Source organism: Canis lupus, chromosome 21 (assembly GCF_011100685.1).
Source record: "Canis lupus familiaris isolate Mischka breed German Shepherd chromosome 21, alternate assembly UU_Cfam_GSD_1.0, whole genome shotgun sequence".
Lineage (NCBI taxonomy): Eukaryota > Metazoa > Chordata > Mammalia > Carnivora > Canidae > Canis > Canis lupus.
The window spans coordinates 17899535-17918399 of NC_049242.1; positions in this window are offsets into that span (position 1 = coordinate 17899535).

Genomic DNA, 18865 nt, shown 5'->3' on the forward strand with positions numbered 1-18865 from the left:
ATCCTGCCTCTTTATTAATGGTGGGAAGTTCAGATGCAACAATTTACTTGACCTCAGAAAATATATTTTAGTAAATGAGTAGACCTCAGGTCCCCTAGAAATTTCACCTCGTTGGCAGGTTCTTGTGTCTTTGTGAAGAATAATTTTCTCCATTCTCTGGCACACATCCTTCAAGTATGAGTCTACCATAGCAATTATGTCCTTCTCATCAAGTCTAATCAACATGATGTCATCAATGTGTTATGTGTCCTGTAGAATGGAAAGATGATCAAGTCACTGAAGACTGGATTATGATATAGCAATGATGAGTTGATAGGGTCTTAAGGTGTAACGGTAAAGACATGTTGCTGATCCTTTTGCCTGAAATTAAACATCTTCTGGTGATCTTTACTATCAACTACTATCTACTATTTTGCAGGGCAAAAATGTAGAAGGGGAATGGAAAGATCAATATCTAATACCAGGTGCCAAAAGATTCATTGATTTACTCTAATAATGAAATTACTCCTAGAAGAGCAGCTGCAATTGTAGCCACAACATGTTAATTTTATGATAAGCTATCTGGGTTCTGCACAGGCCAGGAAGGTGAGGTGAAAGGAGATGAGGGAGATAAGTATTTTTGCATTTTTCAAGTCATGCATGGTTCACGGAGCTCTCTAATCCATTAAAAAAGTGAGGCATTGCTTTTAATTTACTATTTTGGTACAGAGGCAGTTCTAGAATTTTCTTCCTGGCTTTCCTTATCATAAGAGATTGTACTGTACACATCAGATAACCAATGTGGAAATTATCCATTTGCAAGTATGTCTACTCCAGTTTAATATTCCAGATCTGGGGGAAAAATAATAATGGTTCAGAGACTCTTTATGCAACAGAACCAACCCCAAATTCCATTGATGACTTTATCTCCACAAATCTCTATTCTGACTAGGGGAAACACGATTGAGGTTTGGTTTGTAAGAATTCATGTCGGTTCAGATCCAGTATCTGGAAATTCTGCAAAGTGTGAATGCTGTTTTGTCTCCCTCATTACTATCTCCCAATAAATGACAGAGGTTTCATTGGGGAGAAATCTAGGAGGAAGATGTACAGTATACATTTTTGGTTGCATAGCAGAAACTTTCTCTACCCCTCATCCAAGGGAATCTATGTCTGGGATCTGGCTCATGTCTGAGACTTTGTAGGCCTTGACTCTCCATTTATAAAGCCAGACCTAGAGCCCTTATGCTTGTACTAATAAAGAAATACTTTACTTTAGAAGCCTATCCATATATTGCAGTTCTAGGAGCAGCATTATTAGTCAATGACAAACATCTCTGAGGCTCAGTTTGCTATGAGAAGTGTTTCAGCTATGCTACCTATTTTGGCAACCACACTGACCTTGGCTTCAGCAACAAAGTGCTAAAACTTGGCTTTCACATCTAGGATCCTATGTCTTACATTTAGGGATCTTGGATCAACTGTTAATGACAGTTCCTTCTGTCATTTCTGGCTTATAGAGAACATCTCAGAGCTGTTCAAGGATGATGGAACTCCTCTCACAAATATACTTCCCAGTCATGATAACAGAACTGTCCTTCAGTCTCTTACAAAAGATATATTTAGGAGATGAGTGAGAAAATCTTATTTGTTAAGTACACCATAGCATTCCAGTTTCTGTACATACCTTTTTCTATATACCACAGAAGTTCCTATATTTCAACTTTATTTAGTGTGGCTGACTTTTTGGTCCACAATTTACTTAATCAACCAAGTAGCTTAACTGTTAGAGTTTATTCCCAACCCTCAGTCTACCATATTTAATCCAGATTTCTGCTCAGTGAACCCATAAAAAATGATGCTTCAAGCCAAATTAATTTGATCTAATTTAATTTTGAATTCCTTCTACCTCAATCCTGTCTCCAAAGGATCTTTTCCTATATATGTTGTTCCAGTTTCTGTTTATATAAATTGTCAAAGCCATTCATTTTGTGACACGATTCATGCTTTATTAGGGGTCAAACTTTGTACCTCACTATTGGAGCTCATGTAATCTTAAGTCTGGTTTTAGTTCTCAAAGCGGTGAAGAGTGCTGGTACTATACCTTGAAAGGGATCAGCAACCCCTTGCCAGCTAAGTACCTCAAGAGAAGCCATTACAGGTTCTTGAGGAAAGAGTTGACTCACCCCCTCAGATAGCAGAGGAGCTATCTGAAATGAAACTCAACACAATTTAATGATAATTAAATTTAATGTGTCATAGGAATAATCAATGTGAGTTCAAAGTATTTAATTTAAATATTTAAATATTTAAAGTATTATAATTTAATATGGTAAGAGAAACATTCTCCAAGGAGGATTCAGATAAAGAACCTTAAAGGAGCACCTGGGTGTCTCAGTCAGTTAAACATCTGCCTTTGGCTCAGGTCTTGATCCTGGGGTCCTGGGATATTGCCCCAGGGCTGACCTCCCTCAGTGGGGATCCTGCTTCTCCCTCCTTCTCTGCCTGCTGCTCTCCATGCTTGTTCTCTCTCTCTCGCTCTCTCTCTCTCTCAAATAAATAAATAAGCTTAAGAGAAGGCAGAAAGCATTTCTTGTTTAGAGTCATTGACAGTTTTTTTTTTTTTTAATTTTTATTTATTTATGATAGTCACACAGAGAGAGAGAGAGAGGCAGAGACATAGGCAGAAGGAGAAGCAGGCTCCATGCACCGGGAGCCCGATGTGGGATTCGATCCCGGGTCTCCAGGATCGCGCCCTGGGCCAAAGGCAGGCGCCAAACCGCTGCGCCACCCAGGGATCCCTCATTGACAGTTTTTTAAATTTTTTTTTCCTATCAAGGAGTTTGAGGAATGTCATAAAGGAGGAGGTGACATCTGAACCAAGTCTGAAATTCAAGAGATTTCTGGTAGTTGGAGAAGAGGAAAACAAGAGACTGAGGGGTAACTAAATGGTAAAAGTGGGGAGGATACATTTTAGGTTGTAGCATAAAAGTTGACTTGTTTGATACAGAAGTTAACTTGAGCTACATAACATTATCATTTTGATGGTCAAGAGTGATCTTATTTTGGCAATTTCATATGATTTGACCTAGTATGAAATATATCAAGTGTCTCTTTTGAGAAGGTGTGTGACAGAAGTGTGGAATCCTTATCTATTGGAAGATCTCCTATAGGCTCTTCTGCACATGCATGCTCCCAAGAGAGACTAAAAATATACAGAAAACATAGGCTTAAGAGTCAGACACACACAGATGTGAATCCTGATTCCATCATTTACTTTGGTCAAATCACTGACACTTCCTACGCTTGGTTTATTCAATTGCAAAGTGAGAATCATAGTACTGTCTTCAGTTCATGGAGAGTAAATGAAATAAGCACATTTCCAGTTTCTAACATGGAATAGATCTTCAGGAAATGTTAAATATAGCATTGCAGAACTTTGATCTTAATCAGAAAAGTTTTTGACAGACAAATTGAACAAATCCCCCAGAAAACATCTGCAATAACTTCTCTTGCCCATTTCTTTTCTTCTCATCCCCCACCAGCCCTGATGCATCCTCAACAGTAGGCTCTCTCTCTGCCAGCTGTTTAGGGATTTCAAGTGCCAGGGAGCCCAGCTGCTCACATATGTTTGAATTGCTTCTTCTCTACTTAACCTTCTTGCCAGAAAATTAACAAGTTCAACTTCTTTCTTTAAGTTGCCAAGCATTTTGCACTTGGAATTTACTGTTACAAAAGGTGTATGCATAACTGTTGATTGTTTCTTTGGCGCTGTCATTATTTATGCAATTATTTGTAATACATACATTAACAATTTATTTTCTGGGGCAACTGTAGAAATAACTCATGAAAGTAAATAGGAACCTCCTGAGACTTTCATAACATTTTTCTTTCCAAGTTGTGCAATTATGTACCACAAATGGGATTAGTGTTTGGGGAAGAGACAGATGCCTACACCCTTAGTGCAACACAATCTAGAAAATTTAACTTTGGTGTTTATCATATGACTCTATTGTGAATAAGCCCTTATACATGCATACTATTTTTCAATATGAAAAAGGCTTTCTTGTACATTAAATCATTTGAGGTATCAAATTGAAAATACAATTGAAAGGTGAAGAGAACAGGTTATTGTAGTTCCATGTTGCATATAGATACACAGGGACTCAGAAGCTTAAATAATTTGCTTAAGGCAACACCACTGGTAAGTAATTGAATCTTTAATTTAGAGTATTCTTTCACATAGAATATTCTTTCCTCATGCTCCCAAACTTTTGCTTTACATCTACGTAGATATGTCTATACATATAAATATATAATGCATAGAATACAAGATTCCAGTCTTAGAGTATTTTATTATTTCAATCTGCCTCAGTTTAGGCAGGGTGTCTCTCAAAAAAAAATACAGAGCTGCTGTGTTGATGTTTTCAATGCTCATGTTTATAAGCAGTGCTCAGCCTTTTCAGTTTGGTTACTTTTCATATTGGAGTAAGGTAGCCAGATGATTATCTGTATTATAGTGTTATGGAAGTTTATGTAGGGACAGGACAAGTATTGGTCAGAGGCAAAAAAGTAATATAGGCTCTGCATCTTTTTAGGTAACTTTGTCTCTTGTAATAGTTTTTTCTTAGCTTGTCTCCCTACTACCAGGAAACACACTTGAGTTTGACCAGCATCTTGTTCTCTGTTTTAGTTGGTCATGGCTTTGTTTTCAACAATCATGCAGAATTATGCCTACACAGTCCTTTCCTCCTTCCTTCATCAAAACCAAATAGAAAACTGAGATGTGATCTACTAACCTTTGAACCATTATCACTGACACTAGTAATCTTTAGTTGCTGACAAAATCTAGGGACACTTTTTCCAAATACTTATTAGGAATTCTACAATAATATCTCTGGTTAAGACTTAGCAGGAATTTGTGTCTGAATATCCTATTACTCACTTATCCTCAGGTTCCAGGACAAAGAATTATCTTCATAAGGACAAAAGCCAGAGGAGAAATGAAGTGCTAATGAAATTAGTAAAGTTTGTTAGTAGATAAGCTTGTGTTTAGGAAGCTAAATTCAACTTTTTCTTTTTTTCTTGAATCTGAAGGGTTTAAGGATATGGTATTGAATCAAGGTCCACTAACTCATAATGATGCTAGCAAACCCTTACTGAGAGTACTCTATGGTCCACGACCTTATCAAACCACTCTGGGTATATTAACTCATTTAATCCTCAAAACAATAGTACCAGGCAGTCTCAATCAGCAGCAGGACAAGCATTGGCCGGCTACTGAAGCAACCTATTTACAAGTGGAATAAATTGGTGAGCAATAGTGTGGTCACACAACATGGCATAATTTTCTTAAGTGTGTTGACCCCAGGGGAAGAGGAATTATTAGAAAGCAACAGTCTCTTGATGTACAGAATGAGTGAAGAAGAGTATAGCCAAGTTGTTGTAAAGCAACATAACCAGCTCCAGTAATAAGAGATGACCCCATGAATCTCTCAGCCTCTGATCATTAAGAATAGCAGTACTGTGTCCTGTTGTTGTTGCATAGATATAAACTATGCTGGCAAGCCAAAAGAGAGCCCTATTCCAAAGGGCTGTGAGGGAGTAAAGAAGAAAAAATTAGATTCCTCCATTAAAAGTTTATAATTTTTATAATTAGGCAATTTATTGGGTACCTCTAAGAGAAACCATACCAAATTCTAAAGTTTATCTTGTTCCTTTATAAAGCTCCTAGCCATTGTTTTAGACAGCTAACAGAGAAGATAGATAGAAGGAGGAGCATGTTTCTGATTGACACCACAACTTCATTTCATTTCCAGCATATATTTTGGAGGTGAGCAACTATCCTTTTATTACAATTAAAGAACATGATGACTCCAGAAGGTTATACAACTATTAACTCACTCAACAAATCAGCTCAACAAATGGTTGTCTATGGCTTAAGAGCACAGAGATAAAATAACAACTCTTTTCTTCAAGAAAAAAGTAAGTGAAACCAGAATACCTTCCTTGAAAAGAAACCCTGCTTTCTATAAAAGAAAGTGAGTCAATGGCTTAGACATTTATGTAATGCACTGAATTACCTCTAAAATATTTAAAATAGCTGGGGTTTATAGTGCCAATTATCCAGTTTTGTTAAGCTATGGCCTAATGTCAAAAGGCACATTGAATTTTCCAAAGCCTATTCTTCCTCTCAAAATTCGCCATTTGATACCAGAAGTTCAAAAAAGAAAAGAGTACTTCTAATATGTATAGACCTCTCTTTAATTTAAAATAAGTCATAAGTTGTAGGTTTCATGATTGTCTATGTTTATATGATTGATACTGTTGTAGAAAGCAATGCAGTGGCACCTAGCCTGGGAAACTGATAGCTTAGAAGCTATAGCTAGCGTTAGTTACGTCAGATGTAAATGAACTTCAATAAATTTATCCAAAATCTATGCTTTTCTTTCTAGAGCAAAATTCTTCCTATTACATATTAAATACAACAACTAGGTGTTTGAAATCACTATTGCATGTTTTTGTTTTCATGCTGTTGCTCCTTAATAATTTTAAGAAAAATTGCTGTTCTAACAGTTGTTGAGTCTAAGTCCCATAAAAAGCTCGATTTTCTCCACACAAGTTCTAGTAGATCTGCAGCTTCTCATAGCCACCTCCAGATAAAAGGTTTAAAGAGTAGAGATTCATTTATAATCTCAATGGCCTCTTCCTAAGTCACTTTTCTTCATGAAGGGGTAATGAAGTTCTATGTAATTCTTTCTACTTTTGCCTTCAGTGAAAGTTTAAGGTATTTAAATAAAACCAAAAAAAAAATGAGATAGTATTAATGCTAAGGTGTATTTTTTCTCCAAATTTTATTTCACTGAATTTTGGATATTCCTTCATTTAAGCACAGCAATTTAATCAGTTAAATTGGCAGTGCTTTGTTTTTCTTTCTTAAGTTCACATAAAATAATGGTTCTTCTTATCACTCATGGCACCTTAGATTTGTTGAAATGATATATTTGCATAATAGCTAACATTTCTAGATATAACTAAGTTAGAGCATATTAATAGGAGATTATTTTAACCCAAATAAAGAAATTCTACCACTATTTATCACTTGTTCCCTTGTGTATCCATTTCTTGAGCAATCATACATTTAGGGCATTCTAAGTCTACTTGTTAGGCATTTATTAAATATCAGAAACACCGTGCAATTGTGCAAAATTCCTACTCCTGGGGAACTTATGACTTTGTAGGAAAGTTTGATACATGATAACAATCAACTGTCATAAACTCTTTTCAAAGGTTATAGGAATAAGAGAGATGATATTATTATTTGAGATGATCTTCTAGTCTTGTATTCTTGAAATCTTTCAGTGTGGATGTTTATCTGAGTCTGACCCAGTGGTTTTGAAAGCCTTTTTTGTAGAATACACCTGGTAGGGAGAATTTTCAAAAAGTTACCTGCGTGGGTTCATAATCAAATAGAAGCTAGATTTGCTAATATTTCCATGCTTTGTAAGCTTCCATATGTATTGCTAGGTATGCTATATCTTTTTAAGTTACCCCTCTTCTTCCTTATTATTTTCATAGCTGAGGTCACTTAAGATTCATTTGATGTTGCTAAATAATTCAGAGCTATATAATAAAAACGAAGACAAGTTAAGGCATAACCAGGTGTAGCATTTAGGGAATACTCTTGGATTTTTTAATTCATTAATTAAAGAAAGCTCACCTTTGAATTATAGTACTAGTCAGTTTGCCAAGATGGTTCATTAAAGTCCAAATCTTATTATATATTACATGCTTTATGCTTTTCACACAAACTTATTATACTGCTCAGAGAAGGTGATCTCTGAAAGCACATTAGACTAATGTTCCTGAAACACTGGCTAATGTAAGTTTTATTGGATTGCTGTAACCAAAAAAAGGTCATCTAATGACTTCTTCCGATAATGATTTACTAAAAGGAAAATATAATTAATTAGTTATTGTTAAATGTTTGACCTTGAAATACCTTGTGATTGTTGAGATTTATATGTCATATTACTACAAATAGAGAATCAAACAATCTTTTAGTATTGTTCTTTCACATGTTTTGTCTAGCATAATGGCAGCTATCATTTATTGAGTGCTTACTATGTGCCAAGCACTATGCTAAGCACTTTAATTCATCACCACATTTTATCTCCACAGACACTCTTAGAGGCTATTATCACTGTCCTGATTTTCAGGTGATGAAGTTAGGACTTGGAGAGGTCAAGTCATTGAGCCAAAATCACCCAGCTATTAGGTGGCAAAATCCATGTTTGAACCCGGTGTGTGGATACAAAGTTCTCATGCTATAATGTACATTCCTCAAGGGAAGTAATCATTCAGGCATCCCAGAAATCTGTAACTGGCTGTGATCAATTAATTGTAAACACCACTGCACTCGGACCAGCCTCTCTCTTAAATAGTAAATTAATTATTTATTATTTTAAAAGGTCTATTTGGGGTGCCTGGGTGGCTCAGTGGTTGAGCATGTGCTTCTGCTCAGGTCTTGATACCTAGGTCCTGGGATGGAGTCCCACATCAGGCTCCCTGTAGGAGCCCTGTGCCTTTGTCTCTGCCTTTCTCTCTGTGTGTCTCTCATGAATAAATAAATCTTTAAAAAAGTTTACTCACTTAAAAGTTGAAAGGTTTATTTTTGGTCAGCACTTCCATATGCTTTATTATGAAATAAGAATGAGAATTTGTGCTTTGAAACTTTGGGACCTTCTGTTTACTTTTCTTGCTGATACATTATTTACATAGAATCCCATCAAATATATATTTCAAAGCAAAACTATGGGACTCATGATCACTTTGTATGTGTGTGTTAATATATGTCTTTACTAGGGATGCCTGGGTGGCTCAGAGGTTGAGCATCTGCCTTCGGCTCAGGGCATGATCCTAGAGTTCTGGGATTGAGTCCCACATCGGGCTCCCTGCATGGAGCCTGCCTCTCCCTCTGCCGTGTCTCTGCTTCTCTCTCTCTCTCTCTCTCTCTCTCTCTCTCTCTCTCTGTGTGTGTGTGTGAATGAACGAATGAATGAATGAATAAATAATAAATAGTAATGAATAAGTATTTCTTTTTAAAAGGAAATATATATTTGAAAAGAAAAGGAATATAAATCTGGTTGTATGTAATCAATGAACAAATGTCCATTAAATGGGCAAAATGTTTACTAGACTATCAAAATTAAAATGTTTAGTGAGAGGTCAATGCACATCATGTTCCTCAAAATCTAAGGAGGACTCATTACCTATGTTGTATCCTAGCCAAAAATGCAAAACCTGAAAGTTAATCATTAAAAAACCTCAGACAAATGAAATGAAAAGTGTCCTATTAGAAAAAAAGGATGGTGAACTATAATCTTCAAAAATGTCACCATCAAAGTCAATGAAGGCCTGCAGTAATATACTAAATTAAAAGAGGCTTGAGAAATATGTTCTATCTGACTCTAGACTGGAGGAAAAAATGCTATAGAGGACATTATTTGGCCTACTGAAAATATTAGAATACAAACAACAAATTGTATAGAAGTGCTGTATTCATGTAAAATTTATTGAAATTGATAGCCATACTGGAGTTGTACAAGAGAATATCATGATTCTTGGGACATGCATATGAAACCAGGTGCTTCATTTACCCATTTTAGCTAAAGGCCAATCCTTTAACCATTAACATCCCTGTTGCCTTCACACCATTTTTAGCCAGATAGGTAAGAAATTGTATATGTTTCCCATGACCATTAAAGCATACAACAGCTATATAAGGTTACCTTAGAATTAGTTCCTAGGCATGCCAGGTAGCCTTCACCACCCATGACCCATGGGAAACCGACATCATGGTGATATGTACATCATACAAGGAAGTGACCTATAAATACTTTGAAATGTAAGAAAAGACAATGCTAGAGCATCTCAAGGAAACAAAAATAACCTTTTATAACATAATGTTTATGAGTAATGTACTATCAAAAACAACAATAAAGAACTTCTTAAAATAATGGAGGAGAATTTTTCCCATTTCATAAAAGATACTTACCAGAACGTATGCCAGGTTAATTCTAGGGAGTTGGAGATTACATACACACACACAACACACACGTATATATACATGTTTCTTTCTACTTATGTTTTCTTCAAAAAGATGTATGCTAATAATTAGATGATTGTGAAGCAACTGTCCTAATCAGAATGCATTCTTAGTTTTTGACAACTGCCCGATCTACCTGATTTTCAGTGTTAATATATTTTTCTAAAAATAACTTATCTTTCAAGTCATTGTAATATTAAATGTTTTGTGAACAAAATGTACATTTACAAAATATAGAGTTAATCTAATGTTAAACTCATTTTACATCTTTGTTTTCATAGATCCTTTTAGCAATTTCCTTTTCTATTTTAAATTTTAAATATAATGGGAAATATCTCCTTTTTTTCAAAAATAACACAATTTCTGAGCATATTTAACTATTTGGTATAGCTGAATATATATTTACCTTGCTCTATACTTATTATCCTTTGGAAACCATATATAAAGAGATTCAAAATCCTTTAAATTTTGGTTCATTGCTTTTGGGAATTTACTGCCACAGGGGATGGTTGAATCAGAATAATTCCATATAATTTTAGATACTGTTTTTATGCTTGGATCTTTTTAAATTATCATTGATATTCAAACTTTTTTTTTCAAAATGCATCTTGTTATGAAACATTTCTATTTAATTTTGTTTGAAAGTTTAAAGACATTTCATATTTTTACTTCCTGAGGAATTTCTTCAAATTTGTCACTGTTAATTATATCACACAATTTTATTTATTAATGCTGAACTCCTAACATTTCAACATTTGTTGGATTTTTCTGTATTCTATATTTATTACCTCTCTCAGTACTTTAATCTTTGTTATACTTTTATTTTTCTTCTGTATCCTCAAGAGATTTCTCAGTCTGTTCTTAGAATTAATGACTAGACTCCTGTAGCTTCACTTTGGCTTTCCTGATACTGGTAATATAATTTTAATTTCATGTACTCTTTCAAATAAGTTTCATGCTGTTTACTATTTTTTTAGGGTATTTTTAAAAAGTAGAAAAACATTGTCCTTTTATTACATTCTCTTTTTAATCCTTTGTTTCAAAAAGCAATTTAATTTTGTCTTTTATTGAAAATGACTATATTTCTTAAAGTTTATGTTGATTTCTATTGATTACACATCCTTTTAGTTTTTAGTATTCTAAAGGGTTTTTTCCCTATCTTTTTTTCCCAAGTAAAGACAATGTTTGAGATAGACAAACTTGAAGTTCCCCAATAGACAGGGCCTAAGGATTACTCTTAAAGCTTCTAGCCTAACATTTTAATTCTTATGGAACCTGTCTTAATGTAAAATCTGGAAGGTGGTTGGATATGTGGAATTACTACAGAAATTCAGCCAGTGTGGCTCTGCTCAAGTAAAATCACCTTCCATTTCAAATGACTTTCTTTTCTGTCATTCAAAACTACCAGCACAACCACCAGCAGTTTTCTGATTTTAGTAGACCCTGAGTCTCTAAATTAATGGAATACAAAAATGAAATATCTGTGTTCTTTTCTGCAAAGAGGTTAATCTCTTTCATGAGGCATAGCACAATGACCAGCATAATGTCAAGCTAATACCACCTATTTCCTCATTTTGTCAATAGTTATCAATCTTTTCTCTATTTGTCTTTTTATGTATCATCATAAGATATGAGCAAAAAGTTGAATTTGAATTTGAGAGATGTGTTAAAGGATGCTAGTTCATTGTCATCTTAAATAAGATGTAAAACACCTGTTTTGAAAACAATTAGTCTGAATTCTGTAGTTAAAGGTCCCTACAATTCTGAGAAGAAAATTATCTTAGGTTGTATAAAGTGAATTAGAAGGTGATTTAACAGGCATGACATTGAAGTGGGAGGGAAGATGACCATTTTCTTATTGTGAAACTCACAGGTTGACTTTTCACATGCCATGTCTTGTTTTCATGGCTCAATTTCTTATTTGCTTCACAAGTACGTTCAGCTCAACTGTTAAGTTGCATGTATGTTCCAGAGGGAATGGAGCCCCACATTAGGCTCCCTGCTCAGTGGGGTGTCTTCTTCTTGCTCTGCCCCTCTACCTTGCTCATGCTCAATCTCTCTCTCAAATAAATAAAATCTTTAAAAAGAATAGAAAACTCACATAATCTTAATGCTACTATCTGTTGAAGCAGAGAATTATAAGTATTCTACAATTCTAACAGGGTCTCCTCGATGTAATCATGTAACTAAGCTATGATCATGACAAGTACAAATTATACTGAAGGAACCATTTAAAAAAATCTATGTTTATTTCTTTAAAGTTTTGTTCTATAAGATGATCTACTTCACTGCTTTATTAAAATATCCGGGTGTGTTCTTTTAAGAAAAACAATGTTAGTACATGTATTTTTCTTTTAACTATGCCTATAACTTAAAGCAGAGCTTCCTGTGCCCAGCATTCATATATTCTCATTATAGATGTGAATTGGAATAGCATACACTAATTGATTCACTTAATAGTTCAGATATTAAGTTCATACTATGTCCTTGCCCAGTATTAGCCACTGAAGACACAGAGATGAGAAGATACAACCTCTGCTCTCAAAAAAGCCCAAGGGATAAATAGAAGACAAATAAAGGTATCTATTATATGGCGTGATGAGTTCAATATAGGTCAATGAGAAGTGTGGCAAATCTGACTTGAGTTTAGGCTGGCCTTCTATATTTGATGATGTTACCTGCATCTTAAAGCATGAGGGCAATTTGTAAAGATAAAGTGAGTTGATAGGATGGTTGAAGGTCACACAATGTGAAGGGAGTAACAGGTGTGCTACAGTGTGGCATATTTTGAGATTCATGAATAGGATCGAACACACACAAAACATGGAAAGACAAGTCAAGATCATGTGCACCATTTTAAGAAGTTACAACTTTAACAGAAATGGATAATAATTCTCCTTTTTGGTGAGGTCTTTGTCTGGTTTTGGAATTAAGGTGATGCTGGCCTCATAGAACGAGTTTGGAGTATTCCACCTCTTTCTATCTTTCCGAACAGCTTTAGTAGAATAGGTATGGTTTCTTCTTTAAACCTTTGATAGAATTCCCCAGGGAAACCATCTGGCCCGGACTTTTGTGTCTGGGGAGGTTGTTGATGAGTGCTTCAATTTCCTCCCCGGCTATCGGCCTGTTCAGGTTTTTTGTTTCTTCCTGTTCCAGTTTTGATAGTTTGTGGCTTTCCAGGAATGCGTCCATTTCTTCTAGATTGCCTAATTTATTGGCGTATAGCTGTTCATAATATGTTTTTAAAATCGTTTGTATTTCCTTGGTGTTTTTAGTGATCTCTCCTTTCTCATTCCTGATTTTATTAATTTGAGTCTATTCTCTCTTCTTTTTAATAAGGCTGGCTAATGGTTTATCTATCTTATTAATTCTTTCATAGAACCACCTCCTGGTTTTGTTGATCTGTTCCAGTTATTCTAGTCTCTATATCATTGAGTTCTGCTCGAATCTTTATTAACGCTCTTCTTCTGCTGGGTGTAGGATCTATTTGTTGTTTTTTCTCTAGCTCCTTTAGGTGTAAGGTTAGCTTTTGTATTTGAGTTCTTCCCAGGTTCTGGGGGGGATGCTTGTATTGCGATGTATTTCTCCCTCAGGACTGCTTTTGCTGTATCCCAAAGATTTTGAATGGTTATATATTCATTTTCATTAGTTTCCAAGAATCTTTTTAATTCTTCCTTAATTTCCTGGTTGATCCTTTCATCTTTTAGCAGGATGGTCCTTAACCTCCACATGTTTGAAATCCTTCCAAACTTCTTCTTGTGATTTAGTTCTAATTTCAAGGCATTATGGTCTGAGAATATGCAGGGAACGATCCCAATCTTTTGGTATCGGTTCAGACCTGAATTGTGGCCCAATATGTGGTCTATTCTGGAGAAAGTTCCATGTGCACTTGAGAAGAATGTGTATTCAGTTGAGCTTGGATGTAAAGATCTGTAGATATCTGTGAAATCCTATCTGGTCCAGTGTTTAATTTAAAGCTCTTGTTTCTTTGGAGATGTTGTGCTTAGAAGACCTATCGAGTGTAGATAGCGCTAGATTGAAGTCACCAAGTATAAGTGTATTACTATCTAAGTATGGCTTAACTTTGGTTATTAATTGATTGATATATTTGGCAGTTCCCACATTCGGGACATATATATTGATGATTGTTACGTTCTCTTCTTGGATAGATCCTTTAAGCATGATATAGTGTCCCTCTTCACCACTCACTACAGTCCTTGTGATAGATTTTAGTTTATCTGATATAGGGATGGCTACCCTTGCTTTCTTTCGAGGACCATTCGAATGGTAAATGGTTCTCCAACCTTTTATTTTCAGGCTGTAGGTGTCCTTATGTCTAAAATGAGTCTCTTGTAGACAGCAAATGGATGAGTCCTGCTTTTTTATCCAGTCTGAAACCCTGCGCCTTTTGATGGGGTCATTAAGCCCATTCACATTCAGAGTTACTATTGAAAGATATGAGTTTAGTGTCATCATGATACCTATTCAGTTCCTGTTTTTGTGGATTGTTCATAGACCAATATCCCTGATGAACATGGATGCAAAAATTCTCAACAAGATACTAGCCAATAGGATATAACAATACATTAAGAAGATTATTCACCATGACCCAGTAGGATTTATCCCCGGGATGCAAGGCTGGTTCAACACTCGTAAAACAATCAATGTGATTCATCATATCAGCAAGAGAAAAAAACAAGAACCATATGATCCTCTCAATAGATGCAGAGAAAGCATTTGACAAAATAAAGCATCCATTCCTGATCAAAATTCTTCAGAGTGTAGGGATAGAGGGAACATTCCTCAACATCTTAAAAGCCATTTACGAAAAGCCCACAGCAAATATCATTCTCAATGGGGAAACACTGGGAGCCTTTCCCCTAAGATCAGGAACAAGACAGGGATGTCCACTCTCACCACTGCTATTCAACATAGTACTAGAAGTCCTAGCCTCGGCAATCAGGCAACAAAAAGAAATAAAAGGCATTCAAATTGGCAAAGAAGTCAAACTCTCCGTGTTCACAGATGACATGATACTCTACATAGAAAACCCAAAAGACTCCACCCCAAGATTGCTAGAACTCATACAGCAATTTGGCAGTGTGGCAGGATACAAAATCAATGCCCAGAAAGTCAGTGGCATTCCTATACACTAACAATGAGACTGAAGAAAGAGAAATTAAGGAGTCAATCCCATTTATAATTGCACCCAAAAGCATAAGATACCTAGGAATAAACCTAACCAAAGAGGTAACGGATCTATACCCTCAAAACTACAGAACACTTCTGAAAGAAATTGAGGAAGACACAAAAATATGGAAAACTATTCCATGCTCATGGATTGGAAGAATTAATATTGTGAAAATGTCCATGTTACCCAGGGCAATTTACACGTTTAATGCAATCCCTATCAAAAACCATGGACTTTCTTCAGAGAGTTGGAACAATATTTTAAGATTTGTGTGGAATCAGAAAAGACCCCGAATAGCCAGGGGAATATTAAAAAAGAAAATCATAGCTGGAGGCATCACAATGCCAGATTTCAGGTTGTACTACAAAGCTGTGGTCATCAAGACAGTGTGGTACTGGCACAAAAACAGACACATAGATCAATGGAACAGAATAGAGAATCCAGAAGTGGACCCTGAACTTTATGGTCAACTATATTCGACAAAGCAGGAAAGACTATCCACTGGAAAAAAAGTTTCTTCAATAAATGGTGCTGGGAAAATTGGACATCCATATGCAGAAGAATGAAACTAGACCACTCTCTTGCACCATACACAAAGATAAACTCAAAATGGATGAAAGATCTTAATGTGAGACAAGAATCCATCAAAATCCTAGAGGAGAACACAGGCAACACCCTTTTTGAACTCAGTAACCACAGTAACTTCTTGCAAGATTCACCCATGAAGGCAAAAGAAACAAAAGCAAAAATGAACTATTGGGACTTCATCAAGATAAGAAGCTTTTGCAAAGCAAAAGATACCATCAACAAAACTCAAAGACAAGCTACAGAATGGGAGAAGGAATTTGCAAATGACATATCAGATAAAGGGCTAGTTTCCAAGATCTATAAAGAACTTATTAAACTCAACAGCAAAAAAACAAACAATCCAATCATGAAATGGGCAAAAGACGTGAACAGAAATTTCACAGAGGAAGACAGAGACATGGCCAACATGCACATGAGAAAATGCTCTGCATCACTTGCCATCAGGGAAATACAAATCAAAACCACAATGAGATACCACCTCACAACAATGGGAATGGGGAAAATTAACATAGCAGGAAACCACAAATGTTGGAGAGGATGTGGAGAAAGGGGAACCCTCCTGCACTGTTGGTGGGAATGTGAACTGGTGCAGCCACTCTGGAAAACTGTGTGGAGGTTCCTCAAAGAGTTAAAAATAGATCTGCCCTATGACCCAGCAATTGCACTGCTGGGGATTTACCCCAAAGATTCAGATGCAATGAAACGCCGGGACACCTGCACCCCGATGTTTCTAGCGGCAATGTCCACAATAGCCAAACTGTGGAAGGAGCCTCGGTGTCCATCGAATGATGAATGGATAAAGAAGCTGTGGTCTATGTGTACAATGGAATATTCCTCAGCCATTAGAAACGAAAAATAGCCACCATTTGCTTCGACGTAGATGGAACTGGAGGGTATTATGCTGAGTGAAATAAGTCAATCGGAAAGGGACATTATATGGTCTCATTCATTTGGGGAATATAAAAAATAGTGAGATGGAATAAAGGGGAAAAGAGAGAAAATGAGTGGGAAATATCTGAAAGGGAGACAGACCATGAAAGACTCCTAACTCTGGGAAACGAACTAGGGGTGGTGGAAGGGGAGGTGGGCAGGGTGCGGGGCTGACTGGGTGACGGGCACTGAGGTGGGCACTTGACGGGATGAGCACTGGGTATTGTTGTATATGTTGGCAAATTGAACACCAATAAAAATATATTTATAATAAAAAAGAAATGGATAATAAGTGAATGTTTTTTTAGTTGAAAAAGTAACAGGTCAGATTTGCATGAAAATTAAGTCTAGTTATTCAGGATGCTTCAAATTGATCTGTGAGACCCAATTTTCATACACATCAAAATTTTTTCCCAGCCTCTTAGCCATGCCTCCTTCAATAACAGTCTAACCAGGAAATATGTTGTCAGATGTGCATGTGTGAGTTATCAACGTAATGCCAACTTTTACCTAAAAAGATCATATTCCATTTTCATAGATTATTTACAAGAAGGAAATGAAGTTATGAACTTCTTGAAGGAAAGAATTGTATTTGACACATATTTTGAATACCCCAAATTACCACATTGCCTTTAACATGGTGATTAATAATAAAAAAACATGGTGATTAATACATATCTGAATGCATGAATGACTAAGAAATCATGAAATATGGCAAGAATCATTAGGAAATCTATAGGAAGGTCATTTCAGCAATTGGATTTTATCCTATATTCTATTTCATATTCATTGGAAAGCTCTCCCTTCTGTTAGCACAGCATTTGTTTTTGTCACATGGTTTATCAATGTTGCTAATGAGCTGTTAATTAGCTGCCAATTCTTGTGCAATTTAGGAGGAAAAGGGGGAGAAGGAGTGTTCAAAAGAAGATTCCTCAATGATTTTTGCCTATTTGTTTTATGTGTTTCTGGTCCTGTAGCAAAGAAATGTTATACATGAATCTGTCACAAGATCCCTGAGTATGGCTGTGAATGGGTTATGATTTCATTAAAAATTACTAGTAAAGTGTTTTACACATATTCTTTATCTTTTATAAAAGCAATATTTTAATGAAGGACATCCTAGGTTAGTTAGCATGGCATCACTTAATATAATGGGAAAAATATACACATCCCCATACACAACATGGGATCCTCAGACATGGGTTTGAATCTTAGTTTTGCTACTTACTAATTGTGTAATGCTAATCTAGTTGCTTCACATTTTTTATCTCATTTGTAAAATGGGAATAATGCTTGCTTCTGAGGGTCTTAGTCAATGATAAAATAGAGATAACATAGGTAAAGGAATAGCTGAGTCCTTGCATATGGAAGGTTCTTAAAAATATTGGTTTCTTTCTTTTCCTATGATGTTGAGTCATATAGTATTTTCCTGAATCATATACTAAATTTAATTACTTAGCCCATATGTTATTACACAAGCATAATTTGTATTTTTCTCATGGTGACTCCCTCAAAGTTTAAGATATACCAGCATATTCCCAGAGGTTTTCTAAATATTGTAGTTCTAATTTATCCCATTTCTTACATGAAACTCTGCCTTACTAAAGGTGTTCATTTCTGTTGAAATTAACGCATATATCACACCATTAAGATCTTTAATGCACATTTCTTGCAAGTTAATGAGTTGCACGACTACAGTCTTAAGTAAATTTTAAATCCTTGGGGTGAGAGACCAATTTGATTAGAGCTTTCTCTTCTTTTCCAGATTGCTGGGTAGCTTTAAATTGCTTAAATATTGGTGATTACTTATTTAGAGTACTCATTGAACTTAAAGTAGACTGAGGCAGACATAGTAAAGCTAACAAAATACTCCATTTGTCACTCTTCATTTCTAAGCTGCTTCCATTTTGATGATGCTATTTGACTGTTTCGGCCAATGAACTAAGGATTGAATTGTGTGTCACTTCTGGCTTGAGGCAGGGATATACTCAGATTTGAGCTTTCAGTCTCTCCCTTCCCCTACCTTGATAATCCAAAGGCTGCAACTCCCTGCTTACAAGGTACTAGAA